Below are 8,141 nucleotides of genomic sequence, written 5' to 3' on the forward strand. Positions count from 1 at the left end.
GAAGAATCTGCACATTTCACTTAGATCAGTAACTGCAGAGGTTTTTGGCAACTGGCCCAGCTGTGAAGTCTCTATAATTTAATAAATTAAATACAGGTTTAAGGTTTGGTCTGTAACTGTGACCGGGCTATGGAAGCTGCTCAGGAATCACAGACTCCACGCATAAATCACAGTATCACTTTTGGCCCATTTCTACCACCTGAACCACTGTATGCACAAACCAGCGTCCAGTAACCACAGGGCACAGATTCATACACACTCCTATCAATACTACGAGAGAAGTTTATTACATCAGAATTAGGAAAAAAAAATTACTGATGAGAATTAACATGTAACAGTCACTACAGGTCAGTTTTCTCAAGTTACAAAACAGGATTTTAAACAGATTGACTTAAAAGACAAACCGTATTTAAAAATCTATCTATGGCTCAACCTCAGCTGACCAAAAAAGCAAAGGCTTCTGTGTTCAGGAGAAGCACAATCAGTTCATAGACAGATATCTCAATAATTACATATACCAACAGCAAGACGTTCAGAAAAGTTCAATGCTATAAGCAACCTAGGTATTTTAAATTAGAAAAGAAAAATCAAGGATAACTCATTACTCTGAACACAGACTGAGTGAAAACATGTTACAGAAATTATTATACAAATGCATCTAACGAAACAACACTTTTGGACAACAATCCAAATTTACACACAAATTAGTAAACATTTAAAGGGGGGTTGTTTTCTTGTTTCTCTATTAATTTTCTGCTGACAAAAAGTGTTTAAGAAATACACCACTGGGGAACTTTTGAAAAAGTACACCAACTCATTACTCCGAACACAGACTGAGAGAAAACATGTTACAGAAATTACTATACAAATGCATCTAACAAAACAACACTTTTGGACAACAATCCAAATTTACACACAAATTAGTAAACATTTAAAGGGGGGTTGTTTTCTTGTTTCTCTATTAATTTTCTGCTGACAAAAAGTGTTTAAGAAATACACCACTGGGGAACTTTTGAAAAAGTACACTCACTTTTTCTAAAAGATAATAGCATTCAATAGGAAAGGTGTCAAATTTTGCAGATTGTGCTACAGCAGTCTCAAACTTATGCTGGGCTTCTTATCTAAAAGAAAAAACACATAAACAAGCATTAGAACTACAAAAGCAAGTCAGAATGTTGGTTTTTTCAATATTAAGAACTTTTGTTAAATAATCAATACTTAATTTTTCAATAAAAATGCCACTATGAATGAAGTGAACCAACATATAAGGAATTCATTGCACTTAACATACATCACATAGACACAGATGACTGACACAAAGTGAATTTCAAGGTACTACTAATTTTGTTGACTGAGAAACTGAAAAGATAAAGAACCAGTATCAACTAAAAGCACACAATATGCCTTCTAACTTCAAGGGGCTTATGATCAGTCTTTTATCCTTATTCCAGACACCTTCTCCCACAAACTATTCTTTATGACACTGATGCACAAGGTTCCCCCAGAGACACAAGAGTCTCCTTCCTCCACTTTGCTTTCCCCAAAGTCAAACAGTGCGCTCTTTTACACATACACAGAAGTAGGCTCCCCATTTCTGCCTTTTTAGGTACTGAGATTTGAGGCAAGTCAACTTCTGGGGTAACAGAATTCTAAACTGTTCATCTGATAATCAAAAGCATTTCTAGAACATACGGAAACCACTAAGTTTAAAGTAAAAGGAAGAACGGATGGGAAAAGTAAGCTAAAGAACAAATGTTGCATCTGAAAATCTTGTGCTAATGCCTTCCATAGGGAATAAGGCTCCAACATTAATCAAAGACTTGAGAACAGGTGGGAAGAAAAAATAAACCTAATCATGCACACCTACTCTTAACTAGCACTTTACATGAACCATCAAATAATTGGAAATGCATGAATAAACTCATTTTAAAAAAAATAAGATATTTGAGCTGGAGTTTTCTTCTCCAAAGGGACATAAAGCTGCCACCCTCATGGCCAGCCTCCTTAATACTGCAAGTTATAAGTCTAATTACTCCAGGAAAGAATTAAAACCACAGTTTTCTTCACAAAAGATTTGGGGTTGATGGCAATATAGAAAATTTATGTTTACACCTTATTTAGAGCAGACTGATAACAGCCTGATTATTCCACTGTTCTATTTGATGGGTCATGAAACTCAGGAGCTACAGACTTTTGTTGCTGAAAAATATGCCACAAAGCAAGCAGAGGAGAAAACTAAACTGGGAAACTGGGAAATGACTGCTTCTAATTTCTAAACAGGTAAACGAAGTCTACTCAAGCCACACCTGACACCTGAGGATGGGTTAGGGAAAGCATACCAAAATTAACGCATCTGAACATATCACTCAAGAGATAGACTATAGCCCACCTGTCCCTCAGCAAAGAGTGTTTCTTTTTAGACTGAAAAGCCAATTAAAAGATTTCTAAAACAGTGAGCAGACTCATAAATCAGTATTATGATTAGACACAAATATATTCATACTATACAAGAACTCAGTTTTACTCTATGCCTTAAGATGTCTTAAGCAAATTTTTCTTCATACTACCTTGATTAAAAGTGTAAAGTTTGTCATTGTGCAAAAGTCTAAGTTATCTTGAGATAACTCTGAACTATGTATTTAAAAAAACTGGAAACCAGCACCAGTTGAGTTAGCAAACGTTGCTGTTGTGTGCCAACTAAATTCTGCTATTACCTGACGGTCACTTCCTAAGCGTGTCACCAATAAACTGAAAAAAAAATACACTGTCTTCAGCTTCCAGAAGGCTCCTGGGAGGTGGGGGAGCCAACATTTGCTGAAGACAGAAATATCAAATCCATCACAGCTACACTCATCAGAAGCATGCCTTCCTCAAAAACTTCCCCTATATTAAAAGGATGCTGACATGGAATGCTTAAGACATATTACACACGGCAAGGCATCTTAGATTCTTTGTTCAACTAATTAATGAATTAAGCCTTGATGGGTATTAAACTCTGCAATAAGGAAATTGGTTAACCTTTATTAAGTACCTATTTGAAATAGCCACTAAATTTCAGAGGAAAAAAAAAATACACAAAGAATCTGTGTAGCACCCAGGGGAGTAAAATACCCTACAGGTAAGGATAACGTTATAGACACAGACCACGGCAGCTCCGGGGCCTGAAAAAGGCGCTAATAACGCCAAAATCCAGCAGCGGAGCAGCCAGCCCGGCCGCCTCCCCGTTAAGGTCCTCCAGAGCTCCGGCCGGTGACAGCAGGGCCACCACCGGAGAACCGAGCGGGACGAGCGGCCAGCGGGACCGGCACCCGGCCTAGGAGCCGCCGGTTTTCCCTCACACCCCAAAAAGGCGCCGCCCGCACGAAGCGGCCCCGAACACCCCAAAATAAGGCCCCCGGGGCGGCCCCCACACCCTCGGCCGGCGGGAGGACGCGGGGGGACTGTGAGGAGTAGCCCCGAGGGCCGGCCCGGGCCCCGCCGCCGCTCACCTCAGCGCCGCCCGTCCCGCAATGATGCAACCGCGCCCGGGAAAGCATGACAGGAAGCACCGGAGGGCGCGGCCGGCGGCGACGGCCACTCAGCGCCCGCCATACTCAAGGGTGCAACAAGGCGGCTTCCCATTGGACAGGGGCCGCTCCGGGGGAGGCCGGGCCAGCGCCGTGTGGCTCGGGGCGGGGAGGCGGCGAGGGGGGAGGCCGCCGCCATGGCCGCCCCGCCCTGAAAGCTGTCAGTAGGGAGCTGAAAGGCCCTCCTCTAGCGCTGCACCTCAAGGAGGAGAAAGCAAACCCCTGGATGGGTTCCCACACGGGAAACCTAAGTTTGAAAAATATATTACAGAATCATAGGATGGTTAGAGTTGGAAGGGACCTTAAAGACAATCCAGTTCCAACCCCCTGCCATGGGCAGGGACACCTCCCACCAGACCAGGTTGCTCCAAGCCCCATCCAGCCTGGCCTTGAACCCCTCCAGGGATGGGGCAGCCACAGCTTCTCTGGGCAACCTGGGCCAGGCTCTCACCACCCTCACAGTAAAGAATTTCTTCCTAATATCTAATCTAAATCTCCCTCTTGCAGTTTAAAACCATTCCCCCTCATCCTATGGCTCCTCTCCCCGACAAAGAGTCCCTCCCCAGCTCTCCTGTAAGCCCTTTAAGTACTGGAAGGGGCTGTAACATATCCCTGGAGCCATCTCCTCTCCAGGCCCTTCTTGCTGGATACCGTAGCGTTGGGAAATCACAGAACATTTCCTTCCACCAGCAGAAAGCGCTGGGAAGAGCTGTGGAACAGCTGTGGAAAGGCTCCTGGCAGTGCAAGATGGCAGAGAGTCCCACCAGAGAGGTGATGGAGACAGGTGGGCACTCTCCACAGATGGCACATCTGCACACCTGAACCCCTGACCAAATGCAGGTTCACATCTACAACGCTCTGAACAGTCCAACCCCCTCCATGTCACCATTTTCAATTACTCTTTAAATCTCATATACCAATGTAGGTAATGGATAAGAGCTGGCTTTCAGGAGTAGGTACAGGATCAACTCACCGGTCCGTACGGGGCCGTGTCTCAGTCCACCAATGAGGGACACCTTCAGACACAAAGCGGGTCACGTCCAACGCCATTCCCACCTGCACAGAGAAGCACAGGACTATTTTTCTACACAGAATTTTGCATTCACTCTAGGATAGCAAAAAAAAAAAAAGGGGGGGGGGATGGGAACTCAATCTGCATCCCACTCAGGGAAACACCACAGAGGAGGTGAACCGAGGGCAGATGGAGCAGGACTGACCAACAGGAGAGGAGAGACCAGGCACACGTTCTCACCAAGACAATGTCTCCAGTACAGACACGAGGCAGAGATTCCTGCCTGTGTGAATCCAGGATTTTCTGGATCCAGGAGGGAAGTCTGAAGTGGCAGAAACCTGTTTAACCCCTATTGTTTTCTAATGCATCTCAAAACTATGAAAAAAGCCTGTGACACCTCAGAACTAAAAGGAGGAGGACTCTGACTCTACCACCTGATGCAGCATTCCTTCCACTGAGCATTTCGTTTTGTCACAATTTAGAGTCTGGGGGATTTTTTTAAAAGAAAATCTAGTAAGTGTGACTCAACATTGAGTACAAGTAGGTAAGAGAGGAATAAAACACAGAAAAGAATAACTAAATCAGAGATTTTACTCATCTTACCATTATGGACCTTTTCTATACCCAGAAAGCTTTCTGCACTATGCAGGCAGATGGATATTACTTTCAGGAAGCCTTTAACTTAACAGTGGCTTCTCTTAATCTAGTTTGAACATTTTTCCCCAAGAGCTTACTTGAAAAGAATCTCCAACAGGTTCAGACCGCTTCATGAACTATTTCTTTATAAACATACACTTTATCAAACGTGAAAGCACTGCAGCCTTCCCCTGCTTTCACATTCCTTCAGATTACAGAGGTTGCATTTTTTTTCAGACAACTTATATTGCGCTTGCTCCAGTGCCAACTCATTCCATTTTAAACTTTAGTTTGTAAAACATACAGGTGATAAGGCCAGTTGACTTTAAAATGGAATACTGTATTCTGAATGGAATTTAAAACAAACACTGCTTAAAAATATGTACTTTTAAGCAACCAAATACAGACAAATGTTGACACTTTGTTAGTGATAAGTAGACTCTGCAGTTACCACACACCCAGATTTTGACCTTGTTCCCCCCAGCATATTTTGTACTTCTTTGCCCTTCACTAATAAATGGTAATAAGCTGTTATCTGCGTGGAAGCCTACTGTCCTTATTCATGCATGGCCTTTAATTGAAACCATTTGGGCCACAAACCTGAGCTCGTTTCTCATAAACAAATGGACCATAAAGAAGGGGTGAAGATGGAAGTCACTGTCAGATTTAGCAGCACAGTAGTTACCCGCAGAGCCAAAAAAAAATTTATCTTTGAAAATTAGGGGAAATTTGTAGCGGAGGGATCGAGGCCCAGCATGAATAACTGGGACAGTCCCCAGACTAGAAGAATGAGATGTCTCTGCTCTAATTTTTCACAAATTACTGTTTAAAAAGCACGGAAAGGTTAAAGAAAAGAAGCAAACCCCCAGAAACCCTAAGAAGGGACTTCCCTCCTTCTCACCGTCCCCTCTAGACAATCGCCGCCTCAGGCCCCCTCACACCCCGGCTCCCCCCCCCGGGTACAGGCCGCGCCCGGGCCTCGGCCAGGCCTCCCCACCCCCATGGCGGCGGCTCTGCGGGCCGGGCACTGGGCCTCGCCGTGTCCCCTTCCCTGCTCCCGAGGCCTAAGACGGCCCGCCGGGCCTCTCCTCGCCGCCATGGCAGAGGAGGCCGCGCGTTGAGGGGGGAAGGCGCGGACACCCCTCCCTCAGGCACGGGCACCATTTTGTGGGCGACGAGGGGGAAGATCACCGGGGGGGTCCCCGAGGGTGGCGCCGGCCCCAGGCAGGAGTTACGGGGGAAAGGCGCTGGCACAGAGCACCGCCGCTTTCCAGCACCCGGTCACGGGCCACAGACTGCTGCCGGCGGCGCCAGGAGCTCGGGAGAAGCCCCGCAACGCCGCTGGGCACCGGCTCGCCCCGCTGCCATTACGCCCGCCCACCTCAAGCGCCGCTCCGCGCCTCACAAGCGGCTTAAGCAATTTACGTACTGCCACTGCAACGGAGAAGAGAGCAAGGACGCTTGCGCGGGGAACCGTGCGCAAAAGGTGTTCGTGAATAGGGGATGAACAAAATAACGCTGCCGGAGCCCTGAGCCAAACCAAAACGCGCCGGACGGGGGGAAAGATCCCGGGATGGACCCGGGAGACAGGACCGGGCGTCCCGGCGCGGCTCGTCGTGGCGGAGAGCCGCCGCGCTCACCAGGCACGGAGGGCGAGGTTTGGCGAGGACAGGCTTGCTCAGGAGCGGCCGTGCTTCCCCCCCCCGCGGCGCGGCGGCAGTTGGACTGCGCCGGGGGATATAAGTAGGGGGCGTGTGGGTACGCGCCGCCAGTCGGTGTGGGGCGGCAGGCGTCGTGTGTCTGTTCTCGCGGCTCGGTGCCTTCCCCGCACCCTCCCGTCGCTCGTGCCTCTCCCCGGCAGAGCGCTGACAGCCCGGTAACGGCCGGCTGGCCGGGGGGGGCAGGCGAGATCATCTCTCCGAAGCGGCGGCAGGGGCTCGGAGCCGGTCAAACTGCCCCCCAGCCCGCAGCCCTTCAGCCAGGCTATGCGCGGTAAAGGGGCTCCGCTCAAGAAAAAAACGGAGCGGATCGTGAAAAGGTAGAGGCACCCGGGGAGGCCGCAGGGCTCTCGGGAACCGGCCGCTCAGCCCAAGGGAAGGGAGAAGGCGCCAGCGCAGGAGGCGGCGGACTTCGCTCCACGGGGGTGTCCCGGCAGCTCTCCCGGGCGGCAGGGGAGCATGTGAGAGCGGCGGGGCCGCGATGCTGCGACGAGCCGAGCTGAGGGCGTGCGGAGCCGGGCGCCGGCCCTGGCAGCCCTCCCGCGGCCGAGGGGCGCCGCCGCCGGGCGCCTTCCCCCCGACGCTGAAGGGCGGCGAACCCCGGCGGGGCGGCAGCCGGTCGCGGTGGCCGCCCGGACGGCGAGGGAGGCAACCCGGCCTCTCCCGGAGGCTGCTGGGCGGCCGCACGCACGGCCACTACCAGCACTACCAGCAGCAGCAGTGCCGGGCCCTCCGCCGCTGCCACCGGCCCGCCCGCCCGCGGGTGCTGCTCTCCCTGCGGCCCGTCAACCTGCTGGGGCGGCGGGCGCCGGGCATGCGGGCTCCCCGCAACACCAACCAGTTCCTGATGGGGGAGAAGTACCAGCTGATGCACCTGCGCTCGGACTCGGTGGGCACGGAGGAGAGCGGCGGGGCGGGCTGCGAGATGGACCCGCTGGACATGGACTCCTACTTGGGGGTGCTGGAGAACGCCCGCGGGGCGCTGATGGAGGGGGCCGGGGGGGCCGCCCCCCCTTCGCCCTTGGCGGCCCCCGTCCCCCAGCAGGAGGAGAGCCAGCAGTACTTCCCCTCCGAGGACGATGTGATCGAGAGCGAGATCTTCATGGAGAGGGACTTCGACGAGTTCTGCAGCAGGATGGCCTGAGACACACACCGCCCCCCCCCACCGACGGGCGCCGGCACGGACGTGCCCCTCCGGCTTTTGGGGCG

The 8,141-nt window shown here is 50.5% G+C and overlaps 1 protein-coding gene across 3 annotated transcripts in view; it reads right to left on the reverse strand.

Annotated features, from left to right (window-relative positions):
* The window catches only part of IARS (isoleucyl-tRNA synthetase), a 155,915-nt gene extending 149,334 nt beyond the window's left edge, over positions 1-6,581 (reverse strand). The window contains exons 1-3 of one of the 3 annotated variants that reach the window (XM_014958674.1): positions 6,376-6,581; positions 4,540-4,622; positions 1,031-1,121 (exon numbers count right to left, since the gene is read on the reverse strand). The gene's annotated coding sequence lies outside the window, so the exon portion shown is untranslated. Of the gene's footprint in view, positions 1-1,030; positions 1,122-3,488; positions 3,535-4,539; positions 4,623-4,818; positions 6,108-6,375 lie in introns of those variants that run through there. The other 2 variants (XM_014958672.1, XM_014958673.1) reach the window with 2 other exon arrangements.
* Positions 6,582-8,141: the final 1,560 nt, after the last annotated feature.

This window comes from Calidris pugnax, unplaced genomic scaffold, assembly GCF_001431845.1.
Source record: "Calidris pugnax isolate Ruff unplaced genomic scaffold, ASM143184v1 scaffold376, whole genome shotgun sequence".
Classification (NCBI taxonomy): domain Eukaryota; kingdom Metazoa; phylum Chordata; class Aves; order Charadriiformes; family Scolopacidae; genus Calidris; species Calidris pugnax.